This window comes from Ambystoma mexicanum, chromosome 1p (genome assembly GCF_040938575.1).
Source record: "Ambystoma mexicanum isolate Mex_15411 chromosome 1p, UKY_AmexF1_1, whole genome shotgun sequence".
Lineage (NCBI taxonomy): Eukaryota > Metazoa > Chordata > Amphibia > Caudata > Ambystomatidae > Ambystoma > Ambystoma mexicanum.
Window position 1 is genome coordinate 1,005,353,841 of NC_090921.1, and position 16,196 is coordinate 1,005,370,036.

A 16,196-nucleotide genomic window follows, 5' to 3' on the forward strand; every position below is an offset into this window, starting at 1 on the left:
ATATATTGCCAAATGGCACTCAGATGAATGGCACTCAGATGAAGCGACCCCCGAATCCAGGTTGTTTGGACATGATTGCGCCCCATTTTATTTAAAAGAGATGATCTGGCTGCCCAAGACAGAAATGAGAGAGCGCCCTAGGATGATGCTTGGGTGGAAGATGAGGCGCCGGGCATGCCGGATGATGGAGAACCCATTCCCATGCTCCCCGCAGATACCACTAGTTGCACTGGCAGGGGGAGATAAGCAGCTGAGGATGATAATCAGGAACCACTGGAAATTGGTGGGGCTGGTAACGTTGGGAGAGATCTGGCAAGAGGGGACTATTACAGATTTTGAAGTGCTGGGGGAGGAAACTGGGTTACGCACGGGCCAGTGTATCACATATCACAGAATGGTGCAGAGAATCAGGAAAACATGGCCCAAAACAGTATTGGAGGAAGAACCAGATGCTATCATGGATGCAATATATGATATATCGGAGGGGGGGGGGGGCATCAGATCTGTAGACTGTACGAGATGGTGATGTCTAAGGTTGGGAAGGATTTAACACAATTGAGACTGGATTGGGAAGCGGAAGTAGGAGCCCCGATAGAGGATGGGATGTGGGAACATGCCCTGGGGTACCACAAGAAGGTGTCAAGGAATGCGAGGCTAAAACAGATACAACTGTATATTACGCACAGGGCATATATGACACCTCAGAGGATATCCAGGTTTGAAAATGCTGGACGACAAGCATGTCACAAATGTTACGAAGAAAAGGCTGACATGGTGCACATGTTTTGGTCATGCCCAGTAATTGAGCGTTTCTGGTGTGAGATGGCACAGAAACTAGCGGAAAAGGGGGTCACGATCATCATAGATACAGCCTGGGCCTGCTTGCTGGGGGGGTTCCCCAGATCGCAGAAACTTAAGCATGTTGGTAAATTGAAAGATCTAGCATATGTGCTCGCAAAAAGTAGGATTGCCATGGGATGGAAGACATGTCACAGGCCACGGGTGAAGGTGTGGTGGAAAGAGTTGCAGAAATGGGCAGAGGCAGAAACCATGGTATGACAAGAGGCAAGCAATGTAGGGGGAGAGGAGGAGGCGGGCACCCTGATGGCATGGAAATCATTAATAGCGGACTTGTTTGGAACAATACAAGACCTGACAGAATCCACGGAAAGTGAGACCCCACCACGTGCGGCAGATACAGAGTGTGTGGAATAAATAGGCTCATAAAGGGGGGTGGGGATGGGGGTTCGCAGTGACCGAAATTAAGCAATGAACAATTGAACTGTTGATATATGCACTGCGTGTTTGGTTTGTATTTTTGTTTGGTTGAATAAAATCAATTAAAAAAAATCTTTTTTTTTTGTTTTTAAACTTGAAGTCCCACTTGACGCCAACTCGGTGCCTCCAGTACATCGGAGCAGTGATCGACACGTCCCTGGGCCAGTGTTTTCCTCCCCATGTGAGGGCTAATCACATTCAGCAGATGGTGCACAGGTTTCAGCTTGCCCAGAGTCTCCCAGCGTTCGAGTTCTTGAGATTGCTCGGCCTCATGGAATCCTGCATTCTTCTGGTGCCAGAGGCCAGGTTGCAGATGAGATCTTTGCAATGGGCACTTAAGCTCCAGTGGTCTTAGTCCTCCGGCAGGATGTCGGACCCTGTTCAGGTGCCGTCCTCGGTCGCCCAGGACCTTCTGTGGTGGGGCGTCGAAGGTAATCTGATGAAGGGGGCTCCATTTTGGCTATCCTGGCCGAAGGTGACGATCGTGATTGACGCGTCCCTCACGGAATGGGGAGCTCATGCAAATGAGTTGACAGTCAGCGGTCGTTGGTCTCTGTCGGAGGCCAGACTCCATATCAATCTGTTGGAGCTGAGGGCCGTCAGGCTTGCCCTGAAGGCTTTTCTGCCGACTGTGCGAGGAAAGAATGTCCTGATCCTGACAGGCAACACAGTGGCCATGCACTACCTAAACAAAAAGGGGGGCGGGGGCAGGGTCACTTCCTCTGTCCAGGGAGGCGATGCAGCTCTGGTTCTGGGCAATCCAGCAGGAAGTTTCGATCTCAGCAGTTCATCTGGCCGGAGACGAAAGCAAAGGCGATGGTCTTTCCCTGGCCACCTGAGTACGGGATCCCCAGGGACTAGGTTGTGAAACGCCCTTTGGTTTTTCACAACATTACGAGATTTATACACAGTAACCTAAACTTTACTGTAAAGCATTGAGATAATGCAGTGTTTTACAGCAGCAATACTGTAATTATGTAACTTCCACTTTTAGCATTTGTATGTCTTTAAAAAAAAAAATAAGTAACACATACCGTTTTGCCAGAGGGGATATAGTTGGCTTAATAAAAGTATCATCCTGATTTACTTCTGGTTTGCAAATATTTGAACAAGAAAAAGATTCTTGCCTAGTACTCCCATACAGTCTTTTGGCCCTTAAGAGTTGTAGTGATGATTACTACTGCACTCCTCTTCATTAGACCCTTTGAATTTGCAGTGACCAGAGAAAAGAGGGTTGAGAGAGCCTGAGGGCAAGAGAGGACTGCAGGTTGAGTGGTACTTTAATTGAACAGGGTAACTTAAATGGCTAATTTTGCCTCACGTGTGTCTATTTCGCAAACCTACTGAATTGCATAGCAAATTGCTATGCGACACTGCTTATTTTATGCCTTGCTTTCATATATTAAAACGATGGACTCTACAAGAGCGAGCAGAGGAAGAAATATGGTTAGAAGAGTAAATGGAAGAATCAAGGTAAGTTCCTAGATTATGAGCGACAGAGGAAAGTGGAAAAACAGAGGGGGGACAAGGAATAGGAGGTGCAAAGGAGGAGGAATAGTAAAAACAGGAAAGAAAAGTACCTCCGTTTTAGAAAGATTTAACATGAGGTAGTGATTTGTCATCCATGATTGAATGGCTGTAAGACAAGACCAAATTGTGTGAATTTCAGGTTAATAAAAGAAGAAAATGATTCAGAGTAGGTTTTTTAAGAATAGTATCATGTTTGAATAATGAAGGAAACACCAAAGTAGAAAGGGAAATATTGAACAAAGCTGTGAGATAAGGAATCGGAGAAGGTTACATTTTAAGAATAAGAGTGGACGGGACTGGATCAAGAGGGCCGAAAGTAGGATATGCCAATGAAACAGCTGAAACTGAATCATAAAGAGAAGGAAAAGAGGCCAAAGATGTTGTAGGTAAAGAAGGAAGAGAAGGAGAGGACAAAATAGGGTCACAAAGAAGGGTGACCTTGGAAGCAAAAAATGAGGCTAAATCATTGGCTGAAAGGGATGAGGACTGGGCAGGAATCTGAGAAGGGGGATAGGGTATACGAGATAAGGTTTGGAAGAGAAAGGAGAGCAGTATCAAAGACAGTATGAAGAGATGAGAAAGCAGCAGCATCAGAGTCAGAAAAAGACTTATGCCAGCGATGTACAGCACGACGAAGACTGTGGCGTAGTGAACTGAGCTGTGAGCTAAACCGAGGTTGAGGTGACTTCTGGGTAGGAGTAAATTGATTAGCAGGATATAGCGCATCAAGAGATGCTGTAAGAGGAGAAAGAGAAAAAGCAGCACAGTCAGAAGGAGGAGAGACAAACAACGAAATGTTGAACGTCCGAAGATCACGACAAAGAAAAGACTTAATAGGAGAGGTAGTCGGCAGTGAAGATGATGGAATTAAAAAAAAAAGTCAAGAGATGATTGTACGACTGGAGGGGGTATCTGTACTTTATAGTTGAGGTAGAGGCACAAAGCATGCCAGCCAAGGTTCTCCAATGAGAGCTATGGACGAACAAGCAAGGCTGGTACTCAAAGGTGGTGATACGGGCTGGTTCTTAGGTGCTTATTAAAGGCAAAAAAGTTAAGTAGATGTGCACAAATAAATAACTCACTTTGTACTAAACGGGTAACTTAATTTAAGATGTATACAAAGTTGTTTGTGGTTCCACAGTTACCTTTAAATTCAGTTGTAATGCACCAACTGCTGACGGTAATTAAAAAACATTTAAATTCTTAGCCAAGCATTAACTTCATAAAACATTACCACAGGATGCTTTCTTTATGATAAAAATGCAATACTGTGTGAGGATACCCCCACTTGGGCAACCTGTAAGGAAAAGTTAAGGTGTACTTTGTTTATTGCAGCCCAGTCCAAAAATGTTCATTAATAGTCTGATTCTCTTTCTACAGAACAAACTACCCCAAAGTACCTCATAAGCCACAGGAGAATAGGATACAAGAAGAATCTGGAATCCGGGATAAATCCTGAGAATGGAAGATGCTATTCCCCTTCACAATACCTTTGGTGCATTAGCAGGCGAAGTGGTGGAGTTTCTTGGCTTCACTCGATGAGACCCCTCGAGTATGGAGCCACCCCTTGGAAGAGGTAGTCGCTGGTATGTTGATGTCGAGCAGCAGAAGGGAACCAAGCCGTGTCGGAAAGGCAGCAATGCAGGTCTGTCACATGGTCTCTTATGTTGGGTTGCTACGCCGGCTGTGGATGTCCCACAAAGATTAAGCTTGCTGTAGACCTCAAACGCTTGGCTGAAGAAAAGACCCTTCGTGGCCGTGGATGATTTTCAGTGGTGATGGGTGGAGTGGCAGAATTAGATGTTGGGTTTCGGTATTTAGCGGTTTACCGCCTTTCGGTTCTTCACTGCTACAGCCACGGCACAGATCTCAGGATGGCTTCTGGCGACCTGGACATGACCACTGGACTGGACTGTGAACCCTCACCAAATCTGGACCCTCGGGACGTCTTTGGATTTTTGTGGCAGGAAACCCACAGGCAGACCTTCTTCTGCTCGGGAAAGTGGCCAGATGTCATGGCAGTGGTGCCCCTTGAAGGATAATTTGGTTGATTGGAACTTTGGCAGCTTTTGGTGTCTGACAGCACTATGCCAGGGTACCCTCTCTTCTAGGCAATACTCAGCAGCTTGGCATCCATCAGTCACGAACACTCCTCTGGACCCTGGGTGACTGTTACAGGCTTGTCCTGCTCCCCCATGACCACTCAGGCACAAATAAAACACAGGAGACCAGAAGTAGAGAGAAATGGCATGTAATGCAAACAGACCAGCACATGGGAGGGTTGCTCACTGCTCTAACCCTTGTGAGAAACCAGAAGGTTTTCACACGGAAAGTCCCCCAAGATTCTTTGTTCAGGTGGCCAGGGAAAGGCCATCGCCCTTAGATCCCAACACGGCTGGCGGACGTGTGACGAGGGATCACCTGGGCAGGGGTCCTTGGAAACTGCTGCAGGAACACCCTCGGGCGAGAGGCAGTATCCCCTTTCTACCTGTTACCCACAATCACACACCCCCTCTCTCTCTTTTTCTGGGGTATTTTCAAAAACACAACATCTCACCCCTCTGACCCATTTTCACACAATACCAAGAAGAGGCAACCTAAAGGTGTTAAGATTTCAAACAAGAAATACACTGACAGAGTACAGACTCTTATTTTGACAGCAGGTTGTCCGGTTAACGAGGACATGCAAGGTCATGCAGACCCAAGCCTGACCAAACACCTGCAGACAATTAACCTCTCCCAGGTGCACAAAAACAGACTGCAGGGGAGAGGGTGTCAGTTGTTCTTGGGAAGCTAGGAGGGAGGCTGCAAGGCTGAGTCCGGCAGAGGATCCCTACCTTTAGGTCCCTAGGATCGCTACCAGAGCACTCAGACAGGAGAATTTGGGCTGGAAGAAGGGAGGCTGTTTTGTGCAATCCAGCAAGTGGAATCCTTCAAAAGCCCAGCCTAAAATGTTATCTGAAGCAACATAGAGCGGCACGCTGGTCGGGGGTGTCTGAAGGGGTGCAGCAGGGAGAGGGAGACGCGTCTCCATGGAATCGTAACAAGGAGAGCTGCTCATTGGGCCAGCCCAGTGCTCGCACCTCTGGGGTATTGACGAGCAGAGGAACAAGTGCATGCTGGGAACTGTAGTGCACTGCCTCCTAGGTGATCAGAGTTGGGGAGGACCAACATTCCCAGAGGCATTCATTTCCCTCCAGTGTGAACGAAGGAGTTATGAGGAAGGAGAGGCAGGTGGCGCGACCCTGACCTCAACCCAGAGATCCCCCATGAAGTTGCTTGCCAGCACCACACCAGCCGGGTGAGTCTTGTGACAAGAAAGAGAGGAAACCCGGTGAATGGATGTGTGGCTGGAGCGTGAATCGGAATATTGAATTGAAATTGGAAACAAAGTGACAAGTGACTGTTGCATTATGGGACTGACAGTTTCGGAATCTCACAATTGAACGATACATGGAGAAAGCCAAATCCTAGACAAGAAGAAGCCTGTGTTGTGTTTCAAGGATGCCAGCGTCCCTCCCGGGTGAACGACGGAGTTGGGGAGGAGAGGCCAAGCCTGTGGTATCAACCACAGAGAAAAGAAAGGAATACACACAACCAGTGAGTTAGCGAAAGACATGAAACGCCGGTTTGTGTCAAGGAGAATTGAAGCTGCAACAGTTTCTCACAATTGAAGGTTTGCACGTGTGTTGATGAGACACGAAAGAAAGCAAACCAGTGGTGAACTGTAAAATTACTGGTAACTGTGAAACCAGTGATACAGAATAGCAGAGTGGTCCAGCGAAAGGAAATAGCCCACTCGAAAGCCGACACAAAATGTTTGATGTCTTGTTATAAAGCTATTCTGTATCATCTGTATCATGCTCATGTGTCAAGATTAATCCTGTCGAAAGGGGAAATTAAAAGGTGATTGCTTTAATAGAAAGATTACTTTGAATTTTTCTGATTGTGTTATGGCACTACCAAGACCAAGAGACACTGGGGCAAATAACTTAAGGGAGAGCAGAAGTGAAAGTCGAAGTGGTCCAGCGGAGGTCTATGGAAAAAGCCTTGCACGCTCGAAATTGTTTGACATCAGTGAAAGGTACGAGCCCGACTAAAGGAGACCGGGGACATGAAATAAGCTAGGGTGAGTGTGATTGGTGTCTTGGACCCTTATGCATCCACTGGGCCCATGACCATACACACCCAATCTCCCCAGCATCTGTCTTCCTTCAGCACTTGCCTCGGCTCACCTTCCACACTGGATATTTTCACTTTCCACCCAACACGGCTCCTGGCGCATAGCGCTTACTATATCCTGCACTTCACCTGTGGCTCACCCTCGAGCATGGACACCTCAGCACCTACCCCACTGCCCACTTCCTTCCTGCACTTGCACGTTCTGAATACTCACAAGGCATAGTAGGTTCCGCCGTCCCTTCCTCCTCTGTATTTTTCTGTATTTAATTGTATTTTTTGTATTTCATTGTACTGCTACCCCATGTCCCCTCCCTGTTGCCCCGTGGGCGCTTAGAAACAGAATTTTATTTCCTGCATAAGCGTCTAACAAGCAAACAATTAATTAATTAAATAAATAAATAAGGGAACCCCTAATGAATGTGAATGAAGCTTGGGGAAGGGAAACCCTGCAAGTGCTGTGATTGCGAGGACTGAGCCTGCCAGAAGGAGACCTACGTGAATTTGGTTGAACTGTGAAAGAACTTTTGCTGAATTGAAATTAAGTGACTTTTACGTAGAAGGCCAAGCGGGTCTCGACCCACGTTTTGAACTGCCTTCTTTTGATAACCTGAGCCAGAGTGAGTCATCCTGTCTACTGGGGGCGCCTTACTCAGTGCTGTCCAACGTGGGGAGGAGAGCTGACTCAGCCACTTCGATCCTTTGTTATAACACTGACTTTCCTTTGCATACACAATCCCCTTTACATGATTTGTTTATAAGAGATAGGGCAGGCATTAGGTTTTATAATAGGCCATTTTGATTTGACATAGACTGACTAGGACTGTGTTTTCTTTATTATTTGACGGTAGAGACTACTCCCATTTTAGTATTAGGGCAAGTTAGGACGTCTCCAACCCATTTAAAAATGTATACGAAACACCCCTGAGCTTGCTCAGTGACACAGGTGGACTTCTTGGTATCAAGATGTCCAGGCACTCCTCTTCTGGACCCATGAAGGTCCCTTTCTGGACAGAAGGCACGCAGGACTCGCTTCCAGGACACTACGGGTGAAGAGTAGCAGTTGCATGATGTCCCTTTTTTTGCAACTGGAAGAGTGCCTATCCAGATCCTCTGGATCAGTCCTTGAGCCAGCACAGAGGTATACGTACATTATTTAGAGAAATTAAAAACTAATGGGAGATTTATTCGAAAATCTGCTGTATGAAAATGTCTTACAGATGAAAATTTCGAATAAATACTGGTGTTATTGTGAACAAAGGCTGCGGGGGTGGCCCCACACCCTTGTTCACTATAATGCCATCAGAGGTTGCGGGGGTGTCCCCCACTCCCTATTAAATATAGTTTTGAAAAAAAGAAAGAGGACCCTGCAGCGCTGGCTCTCATTTACGCAAGTGAAGGGAACCAGCGCCGCAGAAGGATGCATGACACGGCGGCACACCTCCTTGTGTGCTGCCGAGAGGTAAGTAAGAGGGTGGGGGGCAGTGGGTTATTAGAAATGTCCTGGGGTGTGAAAACCGAAAGTCATTTTTGTTCAAATGACTTTTGTTTTTTTCTCCCTCGAACATTTCTGATTTGTTAAAATCTCAGTAATTCGCAGCAAAGCATCCTTGTTTTACTTGAAGAGTTGCAGCCGCAGGCGACTACTTCTAGCTGTACCCAGGATTCAAGCTTAAGATGGCTTCAGGTTTCTTATTTCAGCTTCTGACAAGGAGGTGAGTGTGAGGTACCCGGTTATGCAAAGCACCCCTTATTCACTCAGACACAAGTGCATTCATGCAGGCAACACCATTCACCCACAACCAGATACCCACAGCACAGAATGCTTATTGACTCCATTTATTCATGCTCCAACACAACAAGCAGTCCCAGTCTGGCAGGGGGCAGTCCCAGAGCCATACCAAGGGAACAGAACCAGGGCTTCTCAGGACTTTGCCTTTCCCATTGTTTCTCAAACAAAATCAAGAGTCTACCAGTGGCCATCTTGTCTGTGTGTGTGTAAGAATCCATTGCTTCCTATGGCAGGGGACTGGGTATCGCAAAAATGGAGGAAACCCAGAGCCACTAACAAATCAGCATGTAGCTTCCACCAGCCCATACCCTGCTCTGTGGGCAGCACATAGATGGCCATAAACATACACTAGGTGTACAAGGGTGTACCCCTGCCCATGGATGCCCTAGGGATATCCCATGGCCACTGTTCACCAAAAGGTAAAAATGAAGACCTGCACTGCCAGGGGTCCAAACTGGATTTCTGTGCAGAAACCCACAGAAAACACCAACAGATAAGTGGTAGGACAAGGTCTACGAGGCCATGTCCCCCCAAACACTGTAACAGAGATGAGAGATAAATGAGATGAGAAATTCTGATCGAGAGGAAACAGAGATATGAGTAATAGGAAATAAGAATAGGAATACGTGGAATAGAGGAGTGAATAGAGGTAAGATAAAGATTAAAATCAAATCCCCACATAGTATACGAGGAACCTCCAGGGGTAAAAGAACAGATAAAAGTGAGTCAAGGTTCTCACAAAAAGAGGCAATAGGACCAAGAGGGTAATCAATCAGAAGAAAGGCCACAAACAGAGTTATGCATTCAATTTCTCGAGTAAGGGGTTCCTCCGCATTTTCAAACTTGTGATCATCTGTGGTGGGAGGGGGCCAGGGTGGGTCTAGTTTATGACTTTGATCTTGCATCTGTTTTTTTGAAAGGTCTTCCAGTTTTTCATTTCTCCCCTGAAGTATTTGTCTCTAGGACCTGTATACCTTTATTAATTTATAAGTAAAACACCTAACTTTCCCGATCACTAAAGGGAATACCCTACCTATCTAAGGGACCGAAAGGTTGTCATGAAGTCCAAAGTAAAAATGTCCTCTGCCCAAACTAACTCTATCTGAATCTACCACTATATTTAACCAACTTAAATAGGCCAAGAGAATGTCTTCTCTTCCCCTGATCTTTTCTTTATGTTCCAATAGGCTTTTTATTTGCAGTCTTTCTCTGTGGTAGAGATATTTCTTGACATAATCTCCTTGGATAGTCTTTGAGATCCATTATTATAGTTCTTCAAGAATAGTCTTGGGTTTTTGTATTATCTGTGATTCTATATATACAATAACGCACCTTCAGGTACATTCTCACACTTGTGTCATCACTTGTACACTCTTTCCTCACTTGACATACAGGCTTTCCTGAGGTGGATTTATCTTGACCCCTTTTAGGCTTTCTTTGTCATAACTTCTATGTCTATATCAAAATAAACCCCCTTAGGGGGTTATGGGACGAGGCTGTAAAGGGTGAGGATACTAAGCCTCAAAATACCTAATATATACATAAAGATGTAACCCACCCTATTGTCTCAGTAGAAAAGGCAAATTTGGGGTGATCACTCAATTATTGCTTTGCTGGTGACCTTAAAATTGCATCAATCATCTAGTAGAATTGTTTATAAACATTTTGGAATAATTGCTGGGACTGCAAGTCTAAAATGTCAATCACTGATCCGCATTGCATTTATTTGTGGTGCTTGTGCGAGAGTCACGACAACAACGACTGTTCCAAATGCCAGTCGCTGACTGCTAAGGCCTTGCGGGAGCGTAAGGGGAAGCTTCAGGTAGGTAGGGGTTCCAAGCCCAGTAAGTCTCGTAAGTCCAAGTTGGCTTGTCCAACTAAGTCCTCGCGACTCCGGAGGAATGGGCTGCCTTTAGGGAGCAGATGTTGGTGATTTTCCAATCTCAAGGCACAGTTCCGTCCACGCCTTCTGACAAAGCCGTCAAGGAACGGTCTCAATCCGTGGCTCGCACGCCTTCATGCTTGGGTCCTCGGCGCAATCCTCATAAGGAACCTTCTAGGTCCCGTTCGGACAAGGCTCAGGATGTTCGCAAGAGACTTGCTTCCAGATGTCTGTCCTCGTCCCCAGCGAGACCGCAGAAACCTGATAAGGACTCGAAGGCGGCGTCGCGGCCGTCGGATTGGGATGTTGAAGCTTTGCCTTCGTATCAGCCCTCAGTGCCATCGCCGCCTTTGTCGACACTGAAGCCATTGGTGCTCTCGCAGCCTTTGGGGCTTTTTGGCCTAAATTTAACAACGGAGATCCCGGGTACTGGGGATCCTCCAAGGAAGGCTACTTCCAAGACTGTCAGGCCTGTTATGGACTCCAGACCCTCGGCTGTTCGGAGACAGGACTCTAACCTCCCTCTGGATGACATCTATGAAGAGGAGGAGAGGTCAGATTTGGATCTTGACCCTGTTGAGCCTAATGGGGCTCCTGTCTTTTCAAGGAATAGCCAACTGGAAGAGTTGAGGCAAACTCTTCATGATGCTAGTGGCCTGGACACTTCTCTGGAAGTGGAATTTGGCAGGCCTGAGCCTGGGGCTCATGCTGAGTCATCCTGCAGGAGACTCATGGCTAGGGTCATGGAGTATCTGGACTGGTCCAGTCCTCCTGTAGATTTTGTGCAAGATGATCTCACGGACATTTTAGATCAAGGTCCGTCCTCTGACCCGGTGTTACCTTTTCATCTAACCTTACAGAAAAGGGCGGCGGCTGCTTGGCAGTCCCCGGAATCTCTTCCGGCTGTTAACAAATCATTAACCATGACATACTGCCCTTCCAGTAGCGACCCCAGCTACCTATCCACTCATCCCACTCCCGAGAGTTTGGTGGTTCATGCTGCTACGGCCACCTCGAGGCAGGCGGCGTACCCTACCATCCCTCCTGATAGGGACGACAACCTTTTCGGTTGGGCACGCAATGTGTTTTCTGCGGGGAGTATGGCACTAAATCCACTTGTGCCGTAGCAAGATTTTCACACACTCTGTGGAACTGTTTTTCTCTTGCGGCTGAGCATATTCCCGAGGGGGATGAAGGGGATGGATTTCTTGCTCTCGTGCAAGATGGCAAGGATGCCATGTGTGAATCCCTTCAGTTGGGTTTGGACACGGACGACAGTGTTAGCCGGTCCATGTCTGGGAGCACAGTTATATGAAGATTTGCGTGGTTGCGGAAGTCGGGTTTTGCTCCGGATGTGCAAGCCTGTCTTTTGAACATGCCCTTTGATGGCGTGCATTTGTTTGGCAGCAAGGCTGACGAGAGCCTTGAGAGGTTGCAGACCTCGAAAGCTGCGGCTAAATCTTTAAGCGCAGCCATGCATGAACCTCCGCCTTTTTGTCCTAGGGGACAGAAGTGGAGGGGAGGTTCTTTTTGTTACTACTCCTCCTTTGGTAGAAAGAGAGGAGCCGCCAGTCAAAGGGGTCAGCGTAAAAGTACCTGTGGTGGTCGGGGAAATATAGGTGCCATAGCTGCTCAGGCAGCTGCCTCTTTGCCTTCAGGCACTGCCACAGCCGCTCCAAAAGAGTCATGGGGCCATGTCCCTTGGTTCGCCAGTTGGCGTCAGACTGTCTCAGCATCATGAAGAGTGGCGAGCCATTACTTAGGATGTGTGGGTTCTGGATACAAGCGCCCACGGCTACTGCCTTCCCTTCCTAAGGCGGCTTCATGACAATCCACTGGGGAATCTCTTTGAAGCTTCTGGATCTGCTAGAGAAAGGCGCTATAGAACTGGTGCCTGTAGCAGAGAGAAACAGGGGTTGGTATTCCCCTTATTTTTTTGATCCCAAAGAAAGACTGGGGATTGAGACGCATCCTGGACTTGCGTTGGTTGAACACACTTCTCAGGAAGGACAAGTTCAAGATGGTAACTCTTTCTTAAGTCCTCCAGGCCCTTCAACTTTAGGATTGGTTGGTGTCTCTGGACCTACAGGATGCTTACTTTCATGTGCCGATCATCCCAAGCACAGAAAGTACCTGAGGTTTGCGGCTGGCAACTCACACTTTCAGTTTCGGGTTGCCAATCGGATTGACCTCCGACCCGAGGGTCTTCACCAAGCTAATGGTGGTGGTGGCAGCGTATCTCAGATGGGGGGGATTCACGTTTACCCCTACTTGGACGACTGGCTGAACTGTGCGCGCTCTCCCGAGCAAGCATTGGCTCACCTCGGTCTCACTTGCCGCTCCCTCCACAGGCTGGGCTTCTCATCAATTTCAAGAAGTCGCATCTGACACCTTCCCAACAGCTCCAGTACATCGGGCTGTGTTGGACACGTCCTTGGGGAAGTGCTCACCTCCCAAGGTGAGGGCTCATCACATTGTGCAGATGGTGGACAAGTTTCAACGTGTCCAGAGTTTCCCGGCTTTTGAATTCTTAAGGTTGCTCAGCCTCATGGCATCCTGCATTTTTCTGGTGCCAGAGGCCAGGCTAAGGATGAGATCCCTGCAATGGGTCCTCAAGATGCAGTGGTCGCAGTTCTCAGGCAATGTGTCGGATCCCGTTCAGATTCCACTCTCGGTCTCCCAGGATCTTCTGTTGTGGGCCAACGAAGGGAACCTGATGAAGCGGGTGCCGTTTTGGCAACCATGGCTGGAGTTGACTGTAGTGAAGGATGCTTCCCTCACAGGATGGGGGGCTCATACCAACGCCTTGACCGCCAGCGGTCGTTGGTCTCCGTCAGAGTCCAAACTCCACATCAGCCTGTTAGATCTGAGGGTCATCAGGCTACCTCTGAAGGCTTTTCTGCCGTCTGTGCGGGGGAAGCGTGTCCTGATCATGACGGACAACACAGTGGCAATGCATCACCTCAATAATAAAACAGGGGGTAGGGCCACTGCCGTTGTGCAGAGAGGCAATGCAGCTCTGGTTCTTGGCCATCCAGCAGGGAATTTCACTCTCAGCAGTTCATCTGGCCGGAGATGAAAATGCGGCGGCGGACGCTCTTAGCAGGCAGAGCACGATCTCTCACGAGTGGGAGTTGGCTCAGGAAGTCCTTCTGGAGATATCTCGCGAGATGCAGGTCAGGTTCTCCATCCAGAGTTCAGGACTCTTAACCTTCACGCTTGGTATCTTGAAAGGTTGAGGTATATGAATTGGGACCTCCCGGATGATGTGATGGAGGTGTTGTTTTCCGCCAGAAGGCCAGCAACAAAATCCCTTGTACCGTTGCTGTAAGTTTTGCGACTGGTGCAGAGGACAAAATGTTGATCCTTTTCAGTGTTCCATTCTTATGGTTTTGTCTTTCTTTGGCCCACAGAGTCCTTCGTGTAGGTACCATTAAAGGTTACCTGGTGGCACTGTCTATATTTAAGCGCTCGTCTGAAGAATGTTCTTACTTTAAGATTCCTTTGATTTCTCAATTTCTTAAAGGACTAATATGTTCCTGCCATCCCTTTTGCAGGTGGCGGTTTGGGATTGGAATTTGGTTTTGAAATTTCTAATGGGTGCTCCATTTGAACCTTTGCACTCTTGTCTTATGTGATTATTGTCCTTCAAGACAGTGTTCTTGGTTGTGGTTACTTCCACTCGCAGAGTGAGTGACTTGCAGGCACTTTCATCTAAGACACCCTTTACTGTGCTCCACGAGGACAGGGTTGTACTACGGGTACGTCCTTCCTTTCTACCTAAAGTAGTATCTGAATTTAATTTGTGCCAGAAAGTGGTTCTTCCTTCTTTCTATCCTCCTCATCCTGGTAAGGAAGAGAAGCGACTCCATAGGTTGGATCCTAGGAGAGCTCTGAGCTTTTATATTTCTAGGATGTCCAGGGTCAGAGTGGACGATTAACTCTTTGTGGGATATGCTGGGCAATGATTGGGCCAGGCTGTTACCAAACAGACCTTGTCCAGGTGGATTATCCTCACCATTACTGAATGTTACCAATTGGCGGGTAAGGACCCTCTTGAAGGGTTGCAAGCTCATTCCACTAGGGGCGTGGCTACTTCCACCGCCCTCCAACGGGGAGTTCCTATTAGGAATATTTGTGATGCAGCCACATGGCCTTCTATCCACACTTTTGTTAGACATTACTCCCTGCATACGATCAATGGTCAAGATATGGCCTTTTGTAAGGCCGTTCTTTATTCCGCCATCTGATTGGATATTCTAAATTCTTTTCCCTCCTCCTTTTTTTCTGGTACTGTTTTGCGAGTCTGTCAAAGATGTGGAATACGTTGGAGGACACAATCCATTTGAAGAAAAAGTTACTTACCAACTGATAACGTTCTTTCGATTGGATGTTCCTCCAACGTATTCCACATCGCCCTCCCAGCCTGCCCCTCTGGAGAATTTCCTATGTGATTGCAGCTTACATTTCCGCAAGGCTATGTGCAGTCCTGCAGGCATTGGATTGGTGCCACACGTTCTGAGGGGAAAAAACATAAACTGAGGCTACGGGCGCTCTGCGTCCTATTTATAACATCCGGTGACGTCGCCCTCGAAGGAGGGCTTCGAGGGACATTGACTCGACGCAGGACGCCCTCTGCCGAAAAAGTTTCTGAAGTGCACAGCTGTGGACATTACATGTCAAAGATGTGGAATACGTTGGAGGAACACCCAATCGAAAGAACGTTACCAGTTGGTAAGTAACTTGTTCTTTCATTACATTATCTTATATAAGACTTGCCCCAGTCTTCAATTATGAGATCATAGGGTTTCTTTCGTTCCTCCCAGGAAACTGGTTTTCAGTCTCAACTTGTTCCCCTACTGAGTTGCTTAAACCCCTCTGTTACAGACATCTCACTTCACTTCTTAACTGGTTTCTTTCTTGGTATCTCGTCGTTAGGACTGGGACGAGTTGCTCTCTTCATATAATAACCCTCTTCCGTTTTTGGGTTATTCGTTATTGGCTTACAACTCCAATTACAAAGTCTTGGCATTAGTTTCTCATCCTTGGGCCTGGGACGAGTTTCTCTCCTTGTATAATAACCCTCTTTCCTTACCGGGTTATTAGTTACTTCTTTACAACTCCAAATATACGAGCGAGTTTCCCTGTTCTATAACAATGCCCTAGCTGCCTCCGGTTCCCCAGATAGCTCTCTCGCTCTCTCTGTTGGGGTCGGTGATGGGACTCGGCTTTTGTTCGGGTGTGCTTTCTCGTTCCTCTCATTCCTGTTAGTCGAATTCCCATTTTCTCATCCGGTTACTGCTCTGCACGCATGCTGATGGTTGGAAGCTTTCCACGCTTCCTGTACCAGTGATCTCGGCGTTGTTCTTCGGGGATCTTGCCCACCACACTGTACTTGTGTTCACGCCACCACCAGATAGCTCGTTCCTTCCTCACAATGTCTTTCTCGCATCTGCGCACGCCATATCTACAATGTCTTGTTCTAATGTTCTCAGCCTCGTGGAAAGTCACGGGCTCTGCGACTTGCTTTCGCTC

The 16,196-nt window shown here is 47.4% G+C and overlaps 1 protein-coding gene across 1 annotated transcript in view; it reads left to right on the top strand.

Annotated features, from left to right (window-relative positions):
• The window catches only part of COG4 (component of oligomeric golgi complex 4), a 984,804-nt gene that overhangs the window by 781,250 nt on the left and 187,358 nt on the right, over positions 1–16,196 (top strand). The gene's annotated exons all lie outside the window — the stretch shown is intronic.